Source organism: Vombatus ursinus, unplaced genomic scaffold, assembly GCF_900497805.2.
Source record: "Vombatus ursinus unplaced genomic scaffold, bare-nosed wombat genome assembly UNPS02012156.1, whole genome shotgun sequence".
Classification (NCBI taxonomy): Eukaryota; Metazoa; Chordata; class Mammalia; order Diprotodontia; family Vombatidae; genus Vombatus; species Vombatus ursinus.
This window is the reverse complement of record NW_020951934.1, coordinates 1,679,320-1,697,998: the sequence shown is the minus strand read 5'-3', so window position 1 is coordinate 1,697,998 and position 18,679 is coordinate 1,679,320.

Below are 18,679 nucleotides of genomic sequence, written 5' to 3'. Positions count from 1 at the left end.
GGTGGTTGTTGCTGTTTAGTTGTTTCTGCGGTGTCCAATTCTTTGTAACCCCAATGGAGTTTTCTTAGCAAAGATACTGGAGTGGTTTGCCATTTCCTTCTCCAGCTCATTTGACAGACGAGGAAAGTGAGGCAAATGGGGTTAAGTGACTACTTGCCCAGGAGCACACAGCTAGGAAGAGTCTGAGGCCAGATTAGAACTCAGGAAGAGGAGTCTTCCTGACTTCAGACCTGACACTCTATCTGCTGCGCCACCTACCTCCCTAAGACGTGGTGGCACACTCCTCTAATGCTTGCTGGGGAGGAGACAGAAGATCATGAATCGTTTAAGCTGCGTAATCTTGAGTTATAGAAGGCTAAGCAGATTGGGTGTCCACTGTAAGTCCAGCACCTGGCCCAGGTTAAAATGGAGCAGATCACAGCTCAGTAATGGGATCAGCACCGTGAGTGTCTGTTGTACTTCTAGCCTAGGGAAGAAAGGGAGAACCAATCTCAAAATGCTTCAGAATATTGAGATGTTTGTTGATAGATTTTGTTGGGTTCCTCACGTAATTTAACCATTTGTAATTTATGTAAATGATGTAACTTAACCATTTCATCTTCTGCACCAGACATTGTCGGATAGCCTTCTTGATGGCCTGTTTGCTTGTCGGCATCAGCATTGCAAAGTGTGGTGAATGAGTATCTCATGAAATTCTCTTTTTGGTGCCTTTGAGGGTGCAATCAAACCAATTTCACCAATCCCTTTATTTGCTTTTATTTGGAGAACCTGAGAGATGTCCTTCAATTTAGCTGCAACTTTTTTCTTAATGAATTCTGGTTTCTTTTATGGTGAAGATGTCAATATAGTTGTGGTTCAATTCCTCTGAGGTTTTATCCTATCTTTACTTTTCCCTTCCCTCCAGTAAAATGTGAGTAGGGTTACTTGAAATGTATCCCCAGCACCTTGCCTAGCACATAGTAAACACTCAATAAATGTCTGTTGAATTGAGTGGAATTAAGTTGGTCATTGAACTAGGATCTTGCATTAACAGCAACAACAGTTAAATTGTTTATAGACAGCATAAAAGCCTTGTGTCTCTTAACACCCTTTGCCCCTTTTTCCACCATGACTACTGCAATAAAAGGGGACAACTCAGGAATGAGGGTCATTTTGTATTTTTATTTGCTTGAGGGGGAGCCACATAACTTCAAGTGAATAATGCCGGGCTTGCTTTTTTCCTTCAACACCACTAAAAATCATTAGATTATATGTGGGACTGAGTGTCTAGAGCCCTTAGAATGTCTTCTGGCCCTACCAAGGAAAAATGGCCAATAAATGAATCTCGGGGAAGTGATTCAATTTCTTTATTCTTTACTTTTGCGCTTTTAAACAGGAACACAAGTTCGTTTTTTTTTAAGTCGATGTTTTAAAATTCACTTTTAAGGTGCTGGTGGGAGGGAGAATCATTGTCAGTAAGTCATAGACTCTTACGAGCTAAAAGGCACCTTGAGAAGTTATCTGGTTAAAAATATCTGAAATTCAACCTGCCAAGACACATTCACATCACATAAATAAAATTACAAAACATCCTTTACAAAAATACAGGAAGACAAATAATTGGAGGAATATTTGTCCGCTACAGAATCAGACTAGATAAACAAACGTGAGAAACCATTGAACTCAGTAGTCCAGGGTTCAATAAACCAAACATACAAATTACTTGAAGAAAGGATCTTCATTTGGCAAGAATTGCTAGGAAAACTATAAAGGAGCTTGATAGGAAATTGGTGTAGACCAGCATCTTACACCATATATCACAATAAATTCTAAGTATAAAAGGATATAGAATAAAAAAACTAGAAGAGGATAAAAGGCAATACTTTTTATAACAACAGTTAGAGAGAGAATTCCTAACCAAACAAGGTAACATAAAAAAGAAAATAGATGATTTCAACTACACAAAATTAAAAAAAAAAAAACCTTTTGCAACAAAATTGTTGTAATGAGGATTAAAAAGAGAAACTGATTTGGGGGGAATCTTTATATCAAATATATCATAAAAATCCAATATCCAGGATTTTGGAAAATTAATGTAAACATGTAAAACCAAGAACCTTTCTGCCAATAGATAAGTAGTCAAATGATACGAACAGTTTTCAAAAGAAGAATTCTAAATTATCAATAATCAAATGAAAGATTGCCCCAGATCACTAACAATAAGGGAAATGAATTAAAACAACTCTGAGATTTTTCTTCACACCAAGAAATTGGCAAGGATGGGAAAAGAGAGAAATAATCAATGTTGGAGTGGCTACAGAAAGATAAACACACTAATAATATTATTAGTGGCACTGTGAATTGATCCAACCATGCTGGAAAACATTTTGGAATTATGTGAAAATAGCGACATTTCATACCTTTCAACTCAGCTACTCACTACTAGATATATGGTCTAAGGAGAACAAAGGCAGAACATTCTTTTATAAATCAAAATATTTGTATCAACCCTTTTTTTGGGTGGCAAAAAGCTGAAAAAAAGAGAGTCCATCAATTGGGAAATGGCTGAGAAATGGGTATATGAATATAATGCAATGCTATTACACCATAAGAAACTATGAAAATGAAGAATTCAAAGGGACATGGAAAGACTCGGGTGAACTAAGGCAGAGTAAAGTCATCAGAACCAGGACAAGAATATAGAAAAGAAACAAGCATGTATTGAGCACCTACTAGGTACAAGACATTGTGCTAAATGCTTTATAAATATTAACTCGTTTAATCCTCACCTGTGAGGTAGGTGTTATTATCATCTCCATTTTCCATTTGAGGAAATTGTGGCAAACAGAAGTTAAATAACTTGTCCACAGTCACACAGCTAATAAGTGTCTGAGGTCAGATTTGAACTCAGGTCTTTCTGACTCCAAGTCCAAGAGGGTTCTATTCACTAAATCATCAGCTGCCTTTTTACACAATGGCCACAGTAATGGAAATGAAAATAACCCTAAAATGAAATTTTAATCCTACATAATTATAATGATTGATCTTGGTTTTGGTGAAGAGATAAGAGAATACACTATTCTCCATTTTTAAGAGAGGTGAGTGACCATGGGTGTGAAATGTTACATATACTCTCAGACATAATCACAGTGAGAGCCAGTTTTTCTTAACTATTTTTTAACAAGGGAAAGCCATCTAGGTGGTAAAAGAGTGGAGGGGGCAGTATATTAGGACACTGTGTTGCAAAAACAAAAGCTATCAATCAAACTTTTAAAAATAAAAGAGGGTGCAGCTAGGTGGTGCAGTAACCTGCCCTAAAGTCAGGAGGACCTGAGTTCAAGTCTGGCCTCAGACCAAACACTTGACACTTACTAGCTGTGTGACTCTGGACAAGTCACTTAACCTCAATTGCCTAAAAATTAAAAAAATAAAAATAAATAAATAAAAGAGGTCATCTGGCCTAGTTGGATTCAAGTAGACTTACATACAAACCTGTAGTCATCCATTCATTCATTCATTCATTCATTCATTCATTCATTCATCAAACATTTATGCAGTACCCACTGGCAAGCAAGAGGCAATATGGAGTAGTAGATAGAATTGGCCTCAAAGTTAGGAAACCCTGGGTTCAAGTCCTACATCTCAGATGTGCTTGACTGAGTGACCCTAGCTAGATCTCTTAATCTCTCAAGGTTCTAGGCCAGGGGTAGGGAACCTGCAGCCTCAAGGCCACATGTAGCCTTCTAGGTTGCTGGGTTTTGACTGAGTCCAAGTTTTACGGAACAAATCCTTTTATTAAGGGGATTTGTTCTGTGAAGTTTGGATTCAGTCAAAGGGCCACACTCGAGGACCTTAGAAGGCTCACACGTGGCCTTGAGGCTGCAGGTTCCCCACCCCTGTTGTAGGCAATTCTCTAAGACTAAGTTTCAGAGAAGGTGCCGACCAGCATTGGAGTTTCCTCATTCAGAAGTTCCTTTTGCCAATGAAATCACAGGTTCAGTCCAACAAAGCCTTGAGGCACCCCACAGTCTCTAAAACGTTTAGATGATTGTAACATATGATAAAGTGGAAAAGAGCACTGACTTAGTAGATAGAAGATCCAGGTTTGAGTGCTGGCTCTGACACTTACTAGTTATGTGACCTAGGACTTCACTTAGCTTTTATAGACCTCAGTTTTTTCAATCCATGAAATGGACACGATAATATTCATATAAACCTATAAGGTTGTAAGGAGGAAAATGTTATAAAAATGTGAGCACATGATAGCTCTCCAGAGATCCTTATTCCTTCAGCTCCTTCAGTAGCCTGACAGTCAGGAAGTTCTCCAGTATGCATATCTAAACTGCTTCTTACTAGAATTTAAATCTATTTCCTCCTGTTTGGTTCTCTTTGGACACTCCGGTTATTGGTATTCTGAACCTTTGCTCTGCAGCTCGCCAAGGGCTGGAGCCAGCCGCCATCCACCGCCCACCTTCTCCCTGAATGGAAGGCAGAAGAGGCCAGTGGTGGAGAAATGAGCCACCGGAGAAGCCCTCTGGCAGGATCACAGACAAAGCTTTAGCCCCCTCTCTGTCTCAGCTAGCTTCACTTTGGAGTGACTCACAAATCCAACTCCAGGCATTCTCACTTTTCCTCCTTTGATATAACAGCTCCCAGAAAGTACCGGAAGGAGGCAGGGGAAAGTGGTAGGATGTTAAAGGGATACATGTAGGCTGATGACTGCCTTAATCAGGGAAATTTAGGCGCCTGAGTGGGCTGCTTTTCAAGTAAACAGCTGAAAGTCTTCAGAAAGCCTTTAGCAAGCTTAATCGTGGGCTAAGCATGGGATAAGGACAGAATGTGACCTCCAGGGGCCCACAGACTAACAATGGGCCTTCTTCAGGCTAGGACCAAACTCAGCAACCCAAGGCAGGTCAATTCCGCAGACTGGCTCTATCAGACTAGTCAATAGCAAGCACTTACTAAGTACCTACTATGTGCCAGGCACTATGCTAAGTGCTGAAGAGACAAAGAAAAGCAAAAACAGGCCCTAACCCAAAGGAGCTCACAGTTTAATAGGGGAGACAACATGAAATAACTGTGTACAAACAAGATTCACGTGGTTAATTGGAAAGACTTTCAGGGGGGTAAGGCACTAGCATTAAGAGGAATTGGAAAGGCCTCTTGTGGAAGGTGGGATTTTAGCTCAGAACTGGAGAAACTCAGGAAAATTAGGAGGTAGAAGTGAGGAGGGAAAGCATTTCCAGCAAGAAATAAGACAAATTGTGTTCATATCCAGGGCACTTAGCAAATGCAAAACTGCCTCCCAAGAGTGTACTTTCCAGGCCATACAACTGGGATGAGATAGGATCATCTTTTAAGGTAGAGAGTGAAGTCCAAGACTCTGTCATTCATCAAACATTTATTAAGCACCTACTGTACGCAAGGCATTGTGCATGGTGCAGAGGGGCAGACAAAGCTGAATGAGATGTTGTCCCTGCCCTCAGGACGTTTTCATGAGAGATAAGACAGACACACAAATAACATGGGAGAGGTATACTGTATTACTAGAGCTCTGAACTGGGAAGGCTTTCTTTGCAGCACAGGTAATACTTGAGCTGGACCTTGAAGGACGGGAAAGTTTTCAGTAGCTATAGATGCAGGAAGAGAGCTATCCAGATCTAGGGAAGAGGGTGAGCAAAATCTCAGAGGCCACCAAGGTTGGTCTGCTTGGTAGAGGCACTGGGTATGGTGGTGGAGTCATGTAAGCCAAGGCTGCTGAGTTCTTTCCACCCTCCCAAATGCTCACCCTTTGCCTTGGGTCAGTTGATCTTTTCTGCTTCCCCTGTCCCTTTTTGAGGCCTCTGTGGCCAAGGACAGTCTCCTGGGGAGATGGACATGATCCCCTGGATGAGTGTGAGGGCAGACAACATTGTCAGTCTATGTTATTTGAAAAGAGTTCTCTTTAAACTGAGGGCTGTTATCATTATGCTTGGCCTGGAAGCAACCCTGTTCTTTATAAGGAAGCCTGTGACAATGGGGGCCAATCTCTTCAGGAGCCAAGTTGCTTCATAGAAGAGACAGCTAGTTAGAGGGTGGACAGTATTTTTAAACACATGAATGTGCTGAATAATTAAGCAAAACTTTTGTTTTCATGGCAAAATTTCCTCCAAATGCTGCACTAAGCAGGGTGCGGTATTCACCAGAGACAACTGTTGGCAGGACAATGAAATCCTGTTGCTTGAAGTCTGGGAAATTCAGAACAGAACTTTATGTAATCTCAGGTCACACGTGGCTCGTGCCCTAAAGATGGTCATTCCTGTCTGAGGACTGGCCCATGGAAGACAACAGGCGTCAGAGCAGAGTCTTGCAAAGATCATTCATTCATTCATTCATTCATTCATTCCCCTGCTTCCAGGCTGAAACCATTCACAATCCTCCCTCCCTTCTGCTTACGTAAAAGTCACCCATCCTTGAAGATTTCATTCAACTTCTTCCCTGAGGTCTCCAGTCCACGTTGATTTCTCACTGTCAAATTCTACAGTTCTTGTTACTGTGTCACTCCTTTCATCCCTCCTTTTGCCACATGTGCATATATACTGCCCTTTATAGTTAGTGATTTATCTGCGTGTTTTATGTCTCCAATTAGATTGTAATATCTTTGAGACCAGAGACTATGTCTCACATCTCATTTTTGTCCCTTCAGACATAGCAGGGATTGTAGTATCATTCCATCTAGTTCAATCCCGTCATTGTACAGATGAGACTTATAGGATTATTCATCTAGAGCTGGGAGGGACCAAAAGGCTCATCTAGTCTGACCCTCTTAACTTTTTTTAAAATTTTTATTGTTGTTCTCACTTCCACAAACATTGCCAAGCATGAATATTTTCCCTATATAAGGACTGAGATCATTGAATTAATAAATGAAATCACTACACCCCACTTAAGGTAATGTCAGGGTGCTACACTCTGATGCTTTATCTAGGTGAGATTACCTCTCTATTAAATCAGTCTATCATAGGGTTTAGAGTAAGTGCAAAAAAAGTCCTTGACCAATTTAGATGTCTTTGAAAGCCATTGTATGAAATGTGGTGAGGTTGTACAGGAAATGTATTCAGATTGGTTGAGGAAACTTGGTCATGTCCTGTAAGTTGGCTAGAAAGCAGTAGGACAGTTCAGAAGCCACAGAGCCAAGCATCTACTAACTTAGAGTGAAAGCAATCGGTCACGTCCCTGAGAAGAAATTATTTGGGAGTGAGGACAAGATCTCCAGTCTCAGTCTCCCTCTTCTCCCCTTTCTCCCCTGGCCAGAGAAGAACCTCACGAACTTTGGACTTTTTCACTGGCATCCTAGCAGTGTCCCCAGGACAGTGACTGAGAGCAGTGTTGGCGCTGGAAGCTGAGGGCAGACCAGAAGCAATGAGGAAAACGAAGAAGGCTTTCCAGAATGAAGACTTTATAAGGAACCCAAAAGAAAGGCTATATAATACTGAAATGGAACATTTTGAGGACTCCAGTCAAAGGACTTCCAGGAGTCATGATTTACCTTCTTTCTGTCAATCAATCAACATTTATTAAGCACCTACCATGTGCCAGGCATTGTGCTAAACATTGATAATACAAAAAGAGAGGAAAAAACAGTCCTTGTCCACAAGGAGCTTTCAATCTAATGGATCTTTGCCACTTGTGCTCCAAGTTTTAGCCCACTTCCCTCTGGACTCTGTATAGACTTATAGGAGAGGGTATCACAGACTTTGGGAGTTTTGATTAGTACCCACTATGGCATGATAGTAAATAGCCACTTTCAAAAGCTAATTAAGTGTGGTTGGCTAATACATATCAACTGATGAACACTGAGGGAAAACCTACTGATCAGGGGCTCATGAGCTATAGCATTAAAAAGACACCCTCAGCCCCCCAGGGTTATCCCTATATCCCTACAAGTAGATAGTAGGCATTTTCTGGGGATTCAACCTGCCGGTGCGGGCAGCTAGGGTGGATAAAGTAGCGCTAAAGCCCATGTTGTATGTATATGTTCAGAAGAATGATAAAAAAGGATTATGCATGAAACCACAAATCTCTTACATACAACATGCATTTTTAAAGAATATAATAAATTCAACTTGTTAATTTCAAAGCTCTCCTACTTCTCTGTCTCCTTCTGAACCTCCTTCTGTTCTCTTCTGTGCATTTTTAATGCTACAATGACCCTCTTGTCTTCTTCCTTTTCTTCTTTTCTTGGTATCCTGATGGATATTTCCCCCTCTCTCTCTCAAATTGCTTCCCCCAATTAAAAAATAAGACTTTTTGTAAGAAATATAGTCAATCAAAACAAATCTACCCATTGACCATGTCTCAAAATGTTCATGACCATTTCTGGGGGTCCTGGGGTCCCCACCTCTCTTTCAGGTCCAACATCTTCATTTTAGAGATAAAGAAGATGAGATCCAGAGAAGTGACTTTGCTCAAGGCATAAAGATAGTAAATGACTGAGGCAGGGTTTGAATCTAGGTTTTCTTCCCAGTTTGCCTCATGAATTAATATCTGTCAAACGAATGAATGACTGAGTGAACAGAAAGTGCCTGATATTTGAAAGAATGACATTATTCCAAGAATATTGGTGCTTATTCTCTGTTTAAAGATCTGGTGGGTGGCATATTTATGTAGAGCCCATCCTAGCTGTTTCCAGGCCACTCCACTTTATGACTGTTTTACAGATGAAGATACTAAGGCACCAGAAATGGAAAGTGTCTGAGTAGAAATCACATGGCCCATGAGCGGCAGAGTGGAGATGACAACACCCAACTGGAGTTAACCACAAAACAGGCTGCTTTGTTGGATTATAAATAAATAACCCACCAAGGGACAGGAAGAGAGAAAGAACCTGAGGCTATATGCGACAGTTCAAGCTACCAGAACAGCAGGATTTCTCTCATTCCACACTCCAACTCCAAGCCCCATCTCCCAACCAACCATTCATTTCTAGAGGCCAGGTAAGGCAGAGTCAGGGTAGATAAGTATTATAATTCAAGTCTTCTCTAAAGTAGCCTAAAGCTTGGGAAGGGAACAAAGAATTGGCATCCTTGATTCTGCCATCTTTATGTATACTCTGAAATGGCATCTCCAGAGGAGGCCAAGAGGTGTGGCCACCATGAAACAGGGGAGGAAGTGATTCTAACTATTAAAAGAGGGGAAGTTTTATGCATCTATTAAAACTTACAAGGAAACAAAGAAAAGATGGACAGCTCTCAGCACAATGCGTCGTATTTATTATATAGGCTTTCTTGAAATGGAAATTTATTGCTATATATTTTGAAGCCTTTCTTATGTCCTGCTGTGCACATGGCAATGCTTTTTTTTTCTTTTCTTATTTTGTATTTGTTTCAATATTTATGTTTATAATGTTTCTTTTTTCTTTTCTTATTGCATATTTAAGTTTTAATATTTAAGTCTAAAATAAATTTTAAAATTAAAAAAATCTGCAAAAACTGTAAAACTCTTGGAAATATGTATGCATATATGTGTATGCACATACATACATATATACTACTACATACATATACACTATATGTGTATATGTAGTTCCCAAAGTCTTAGTAGTTGTATAGATGACATACATAATGCTATATATATAAAAATCTGATAGATATATGATATATTATATATGACATACATGTGTGTTACATATAAATTATATATATGTTTATTTAGAGTTGAAAGGAAACATAGAGCACCCACTCCAACTCCCTTGTTTTCCTGACAGCCAGAGAAGTTAAATGATTTGTCCATGGTCATGGATGTAGCAAGTGGGACACGAATCCAGGTCATCTAACTCCAAATCCAGCATGCTTTCCATTGTCCCACTCTGATTTCATATACAGTGCTTGCTTCCTTGTGGTTTGGGAGGTGATCCTAGGTTCTCAAAGGTTATATAAGTACCATCCCTGACAGATCATACCTACCAAGCTGGAAAGTCTTCAGGGAGCAGCCTTGGAGTTAACTAGAAGGATGGCCAAGGGGATCAATTTTTTTTTTTTTAGCCACAGTGATTCACACAAAGATCCCTTCACCTACTAAGGCATGGAAGGATTATGATCTATGACAATGGAAAGAGCACCCACATGAATGAAATTACAGATCATGGAGGTGTGGGTAGATTGCACATACTCACCCCCCCTTTCCTTATATCCAAAATCATAGGCATGACAAATGAGTTATTAATTACACAGCTGGCTTATTCATCATGGAAAGGGAGGGGGGGTGTTTTTGTGGTTTTCTTTTTAAATTCTTTATATATTTGGAGCAAATTTTTGCATTAAAAATTACTCAAGTCAAAATTATTTACCAAACACAGTCATTCTTTGTAAGACAATGTTAGACTTAGAACCCTCTTTCTCACCAGCATGCTGGATGGAGTAATTGGTGGCAATTAGTGATGATTTTGTCATTCCTTTCGGTATCTGGCTTCAGCAGCCATGAAAAACATGACTCCCCTTCTCTTTCCCAGCAGGGAATCTGAGATGCTGTATATCATGTAGTCCCTTTAGAGATGGAGGAGGGGGCTCATCTCCTTCTTTGTTATATCACAGAATGTTAAAGAGGGACACATTTCTCAATTTACAGGTGGGGAGACAGAGTCCTAGAGAGAATCAATTCATCAGTGAATCAATCAACGAGCATTTATTAAGCATTTATAATGTGCCAGGCACTGTGCTGTAGATGCTGGGGATATAAAAACAAAAACAAAAACAAAAACAAAACAGAATAGTCCCCACCTTCAAGGAATCTACCATCGAGTCAGGGTAGACAACATGTGCATATCTAGGTACATCCAAGGTAATTTGGGTTGGGCAGAGGGCACCAACAGCTGGGGGAAATCAGAAAAGGCTTCCTGGATCAGTTGGTACTTGATCTCAGCTCAGAAGAAGCAAAGAACTCAACATCCCAGATCTGGGGGACAACCAGTACCAAGGCACTAGGGCAGAAAATGGACCTGATATCCAGAGAAAGAGTGATGGAGTGTGAATGCAGATGGAAGCATACTATTCTTTCTCTTTTTTTTTCTTTCTCATGGTTTTTTCCCTTTTGTTCTGATTCTTCTTTTGCAACATGACTAGTGTGGAAATATGTTTAATATGATTGTACATGTACAGACTATATCAGATTTCTTTTTTATTAATTTAGTTTTAGTTTTCAACAATCATTTCCATAAGCTTTTGAGTTTTAAATTTTCTCCCCCTCTCTCTCCAAGATGGCATGCAATCTGTAGCCTATATCAGATTTCTTACTGTCTTGGGGAGGGGGGAAGGAAAGAAGAGAAGGTGAAAATTTAGAACTCAAAATCTTATAAAAGTGAATGTTGAAAACTAAAAGTGAATAAATAAATAAATTTTAAATTAAAAAAAGAAAGAAAATGGATGTGATGTATCCAGGGCCACTCAGGGAGTGACAGGGACCAACTAGGTCTCCCACCCCAGGCCAGTATTCTTTATAGCACTTTGTCATTCACTCTAGGCTAGGGTAACCCTCTGCAAAACTATAAATTAAACAGGTAGTTTATCTTCATTGTCCAGCCAGTTCTCCCTTTGGCACTCTTCCTTTAACTACTACCCCCTATACCTTCTTCCCCAACACATGATGTATTTATTGGCTAAATCACTGGACTTGGAGTCGGGAAACTGGATCTGAGACCCAGGCTTACCTTTTTACTAACTCTGTGTGTGTGACTTTGAGCAAGTAACTTCACTGAACCTCAGTTTCCTTTTCTGTAAAATAAGAGAATTTGGATTAGATGATGTCCAAGGCCCTTTCTAACTCTGTTAGTCTATGACATAACTTGCCCCTTCGCCCTATTTCCTTCATGCCATCACATGGTTGCCCAATTCAATTAAATTAAACAATTCAATTTATTGTGTCTACTAAGTATTAGGCACTGGAGATAAAAAACCAAAAATTGAAATAGTCCCTATCCTCAACAAAATTACATTCTATGGAGGGGGTAACCCACATATACACACATTAGCAAATATGAATTATATGCAAAGGAAATACAAAGTAATGGGGGGGCACAAACAACTGGGAGGATCTTGAAAGACTTTATGTAGGGGTAGGGTAGTAGAAGGGGGCTATGAGTTATAGGAGGTAGATGGGAGGAGGTGGTATTTTCCAGGCTTGGGGAGCAGCCTGTGCTCCTTGGGGAGCCAAAAATGGAATGTATATAGGAGTAGGCCGGTTTGGTTTGAGCAAAGAATGAACAAAGGGGACGTAATGTGAAATCAGCCTGGAAGGATAAGTTGGAGTCAAGACTTTGAAAGCTAAACAAAGGATTTTTTCTCTCATACTCAGGTAATAGGTAGCCTTAGAAGCTTCTGGACTTGTAGAAGCAGGGGACTGATATGATCAAACTAGTGCTTTAGGAAAATCAATTTGATCGATTAGAGAGGGGAATGGGGGGAGGCTGAGAGACCAATTAGGAGGCATTTGCAATAGTCCAGGGGAGAGGTGACCCAAACTTCACAAAGAAATGTTCCAGGCTCAGGATCTTTCAAAATTCCCTCCCATCAAATCTTATTTTCAGAACCTTGAGTTCTGCTGACAGGTAGCTCATCTGATAAGCTAATCCTAGCTAGGGAGATAATGTGCAGTCTCTCCCAAATAGTAGCAGTTGTATTTTAACTGGAGACTTCCAGAGACAATGGTCTTTAAAAAAGCAAAGAGTTCAATGATGGGAATTTCTGGGGCAGTCTCTGGGGACAGGTAGGTCTTTTACAATGCTCCAACAATACAATATGAATGTGATATAGTTTGCCTATTTTGGGAGCCAGCCCTGTCCGAGATCTTTGAAAAGCTGTCCATTGCCTTTCAGAGTCTCAACACCCTCAACAGCTTCTAAGAATTTTGCCATAGGAACTCAAAATTCAGACTATACACTCCTTTATCCTTAAATGGACAGGAACAACCAGGATGATACCTTTAACCAAATGGGGCTGCATATGCCCCTGAGAAAATACCAGCCCCCACCAGAAAATCCCATTAGACAGCTGACAGTAAGCTTTGTTTTCTCCAGCCCTATCTCAGAAGGGTTAGCCCCAAAGCCTATAGAATGGAGATGCACCTTTATATAAAATACTGCCTAAATCCAGAAAATGCTAACACAACCCCACCAACCATGCCTCTTCATAGACTGAAGCCCCTGACCCTTTTGGAGTCTAGTAGAGAGCATGTCCCTTATCTTATTCCTTTTTGAGCTCTTGGTCTCCTGAGGTCTCCCGTTAAAACCCGTACAAATATCTGGGTGGGGCTAATATATTATCTCACTATCCTGGATTAATTTGTCAGACAAGTTATCTGTCAGTAGAATTCTGAAAAGCAGATTTGACGGGAAGAAATCTTGGGAGGCATTGAGCCTGGACGCCCCCCCCCCCAAAAAAAGCAAAGGACCCTGACAGATGGAGATATGGCTTCTTTCCTGTGCAGCGACTAAAATGGTCCCTGCTTCTTCTGCCATCACAAGAGGAGGCAAAGCTTCTGTTGAGACCTAGTTGCTTTGTGTTTGGAGGAAATCTGTGGGAGGGGGGAGGCTGCATGGATGCATCTCTCTCTAGCCCAGTGGTTCATACACTTTTTCCTCCTGCAGCCTCTCCTCTTTTCCCACCCCTCCCCCATCATCTCTCTCCTTTAAAAGGACCTCACAGTTCATTCTGTGGGTGACATCAGAAAACAGTCACTCACCACTCTTCGCTATGGTTTCCATCTTATCACTGACAAGGAATTTTAAAAGACGAAGAGGGAGACTAGAAGTCAATGAGTAGGAGGAGATGTTCTTTGCTAGGCCCAGTGGAGAATACAAGAGAAGCATAAAACAGGGTCATGGACCTCCAGAAGCATACCATCTATCAGAGTTGATAGTTTCTCTCTTTGTCTTCTCTCTCTCTCTGTCTCTCTCTCTCTCTCTCTCTTTCTGTCTCTCTCTCTCTGTCTCTCTCTCTCTCTCTCTGTCTCTCTCTCCTTCCTCCCTCCCTACAACACACACATAATATTTACCTTTCCTGTTTAATTCTTACTAAACCTTGCAAACCCAAGTTAAAGATCATCACCATCTCTCCTCTCTCTCTTTCTCTCTCTCTCTGTCTCTCTCTTCCCCTTTTTCTTTTCTCTCTCAACCTCCCTGTCTTTCCTTTCCCCCTCACCCCGTCTTTCTCTGTCTGTCTCTTCTCCCCTTTTTCTTCTCTCTCTCCTCTCTCCTCTTTCTCTTTCCCTTTCCCTCTCCATCTGTCTCTATCTCTCTCTTTGTCTCTCTCTCTGTCTCTGTCTCTGTCTCTCTCTCTCTCACACACACACACTTACACACACACATAAACACACACACAACTGGGTTCACATACTGACTCTGCTTACTTACCACTTGTATGACTTGGAGAAAGTCAATTTACAGTTTTCACCACCAAGGACAGTAAAGCAGCCACACCTGGGCTCTAGCATCATAGTCTAAGATATGCTTACTGAAAAGATAAAATAGCACTAACAAGAATAAAAATGGGAAAAGCAGCCAGATCCAACTATTTAAAAGCAATCCAAGTGAGGACAACACAATTGTGAGAGTATTGAAGGATAGATTTCTCAAGGTATGTGAAAGCAGGAAAGACCTCAAGAAAACATCACAGACTATTAATGCAAAATTTTAAAAATGGTGATTGAGAAAACAGCAGCAACTACTAAACTAGATGCCTATTTTCTCATTTTTTTTTTAGTGAGGCAATTGGGGTTAAGTGACTTGCACAGGGTCACACAGCTAGTAAGTGTCAAGTGTTTGGTCTGAGGATTTGAATTCAGGTCCTCCTGACTTCAGGGCTGGTGCTCTATCCACTGCGCCACCTAGCTGCCCCTTATTTTCTCATTTTTATAAAAATTCTTATGAGAAACACCTACATATAAAAATCAAGGGTTTCCTCAGGAAGCATATTCACTCCTTCAATAAAGGAACAGATTTTTGCAAGTAGAGCACATTTTTGCCATCATACAATTGACTGGATGATATAGAAACTAAAAGACCTAACTATGCTTATTGTTTGTTGATTTTTTTTAACCATTTGAATTACTAGAGCAAAACATTGCCTTAAAGGCTATTTTCCAGCAAGGTGTCTCCATCCATACATCAATTTCCTTCAAGATTCCTTGAAGGATAAAACAACAGAGAAAACTTTGTTCAATGACCCTCTGACCATAAAAATCAATCCAGGCATAAAAGAGGGAGCCATATGATCACCTAAAATGTTTAGTTAGCACTTTGATAAAGAGAGCCAGTGCATAATCCAAGCAGAAGAGGGATTCCTTATGCATAGTGAGGTCTTTTAGGTGTTCTTGTTTATGGTGACATTGTACTGGTTGCATCAAACCCCAGAACATTGCAAAGCCACCGGGAAGAAGAGTTTAAGTCAAAGAAGTCTGACTTAACTATCCACACAGGAAAAACTGAGTGGAAGAAAATTGTGTATTGGCAAGATTATGGCAAGCAGATAAATGGACCTCCTACACAACTTATATCGGTATATATTAAAGAGATAATTGGTTGGACTCAAAATGAAACAGGAGGAGAACAGGCTGGCTTGTGTTTAGGAAATTGCAAAGTTCCTGTAATGACCTCAAATTTCTGGAAATGAAGGCATATTTTTAAGACATGCATCCCAGGGGTTGTGTCATGTGACTGCAAGACAGTGAATATAACAATCTCCAAAAACCTGAAGATTATTGTCATACATGTTTAAAATATATGATTTAAATAGTCACACAGAATGGGCAGTCATGGATGAGTTGTGATCTGAATTGCTCAAGGGCACATCCAAATTAATGAGAACAGAGGTCCACTGTTGGGTTTGAGCATTTGAGTACTAGTCTGCAGTATAATTTAAGTTGGGGAACACTATTATTCAAGGGCCGTCAGTTGAAGGCTATATGGAGGAGGGGGACCTTGAGAAAGGAGTGCTTAGGGGATAAGGACAGAAGTGAAGGGGGTCGGGAAGAATTGGAAATAGTTGGCTCTCCTTATCCAGGCAGCCAGTAGTATCACAAATTGATGTAAATTTACTTATTTGTTAAGAAATATTATATATTAAGTACATAAATAATACATTAAATAAATAAAATAAATATTAAGTACCTACTGTGTGCCTAGCACTGTATAGATGCTGTTGGAGAACCAAAGAAGGCTAAGAAATATTCCCTGATCTTAGGGAGCTTACCCTCTGAATCTTATAGTCCTGCAGTTTGGAAATGGTAGGTCACATACCTCCTCTCACCACTTTGGTTCTTAAAGAAGTGTGTTCTATGATCCCTGTGTCTCTCTGACCTGTATTTCTCCTGAACAGACATGAAGTACTAATTAATTAACTGACTTTCATGAACCTGAGCAGCAGTCTTCAAAGTGGGGGCCATGGCCTGACTCTGAGGAGTGTTTAATCAACCAATCAGAGGGTGGAAAAGTGGGTCACATCCCGCCATACTTCCCCTCCCCCATAGCTCCATCTACCCTAAGTCCCCAGGGCCCTTACAGCCTGCTCTCTACATCTGTGGAGAAGCCACCCAGCTGCAATGACCCTTAGTTCTAACATCACTTTAATCTGCTCTTTCCCTTCCCTTCCCTGTTCAAGCTCCCACCTTTTCTCTTTTTGAGACAGGAATGAGCCCTCTAAGGACAATTGCAACCTAAGCACTGTTCAAATACCCATAGCATTTGGAAAATTCCCCCTATCCCCTCTTCTTATACACCCATCCTTCCCCACCTCCCACCCCTGGGTCCCCTCTTTTTTTCTTTTGGGTAGGACGATTTCAGAATCACCTTCAACTGTTCCTCATTCTCACCCATCCCGCACTTCTAATCAGCAGCCGAATCATGTCATTTCTTCCTCCGTAGCATCTCTTGTGTCTTTCCCCTTTTTCACTCACGCAGCCACCATCCTAGTTCAGTCCTTCATCACCTCTCATCTGAACTATCGAAATAGCCCCTAATTAGTCTCTCTGCCTCAATTTTCTCCCCACTCCCATCCATCCTCCATACGGCTGTCAAAATGATTTTCCTAAAGCATAGGTCTGACCTTGTTACTCCTTTGCTCAATAAAATCCTGTGGCTTCCTATTGACTCTGGGATCAAATATTATTTCATCTTTATATCATCCTTTTAAAATGTCTATTTTTTTGTCTAAGTTTTATAATGTACATAATTATTAGCACGACAAGACATATAGATAATGTATACATAAATAAATCTATTCATATTAGGGGTGCATGCTCAAAAGTTATTTGATGGATAGGGGATGTGATCAAAAAAAAAAAGTCTGGAGACCACTGGTCCAGATGATCTTTGAGGTCCCTTCTCGTTCAAATGCTCTTTGATCTATAACATTGGTAGAATAATGACTGACTTCTAAAGGCCTCTTTGACAAGACCAGAACATGTTCCTTTTAACTCAGTATCTTCCTCCATAATTGGCTTTCTCCCCTAGGCCTGGATTACAAATCCTCATTGAGCAGTGAATCCTGAGATAGGAGAAAATAGAGTGGGATGGAGAGGAAGCAGACAGTCAAAATACCAGGCAACTTTGCCCAGACTGAGACCACCAGGGGCCAGAGGGTCCCCAAGAATTTTGAACTTCTGATATCTGAGACCTGCCAGTTAATCCTAGATTCCTCTTCCTCGTTGTCTTTTTTTCCCTTTTAATCAAATACTTCAAAGTGTTACCCAGAGTTGGGAGCTGTAAATTCCCTACTCCCTGGTTTTCATGAGAAGAAACTAAAAGACGTTTCTTTTTGAGACTGCATCTACTTATCCTAACCGATTTTCCTAGCTGAGATGGCTTGAAGCTCAAAGGAAGGCTCAGGGCCTGATGAAATTCAGATGCGAGGCTGCAGACAGACTGCAGCACCAAGAAGAGAATGTGAAGAGGGTGGCTTGGCAAGTCAAGGTCCTGGGTAGCAGGAGAGAGAAAAAGATCAAGGCCAAAAGAGGAAAAGAGAGAAGAGAGGGGGGGTAAGAGGATGATTGAAAAACAAAAGTGAGGGGAGAGAGAGAGAGAGGAGAGGGGGTAAGAGGATGATTGAAAAACAAAAGTGAGGGGGGAGAGAGAGAGAGAAACTGAGAGGGAATTTTTGTTTTTTAAAGTAGAAAAAATAAACAGACTTTTTTTAACTGACTGGAGAGTTTCTACCACTGAAGGTAAATGATGAAAGAGACAGTGAGGAATTATTAGGACAGAAGATAAGGAAGCGACAGAGATAGGAAATAATTATTTTGTATCTGTCTTTATAAATGAAAATGAAGGGCATTAACTTAAATAGGATTTAGATTTTCAGGGACTGAAGGGAATGAATTAGGAAATGTTCTGATAACGTAGGAAATGGTTATTAAAAGGTCAGGGGGCTCTTGAAACTGACAAGGCTTCCTGGGCCAGATAAAAGGCTTCCAAGCTATATAAGGAGACCAGGGAGGGATGGGCCCTGGGGGCTCTGATGGTACCACTTGTGTAGCATAATTCAGTTCAGGATTGAGGGCTCCATGACCAAAACTGATTGACCTCCTGGCCTGACTTGGAAAGCAGTAACAGAACTAGGCAGGTGCAAGCAAGGCAGCTGAACCAAGCCTAACATTGAAAGGCATATAGAGGCAGTTTTCAGCTCAGCTCCACCCCCTCACCATGATCACACCCCCTCAACTGTTTGGTGAGAAT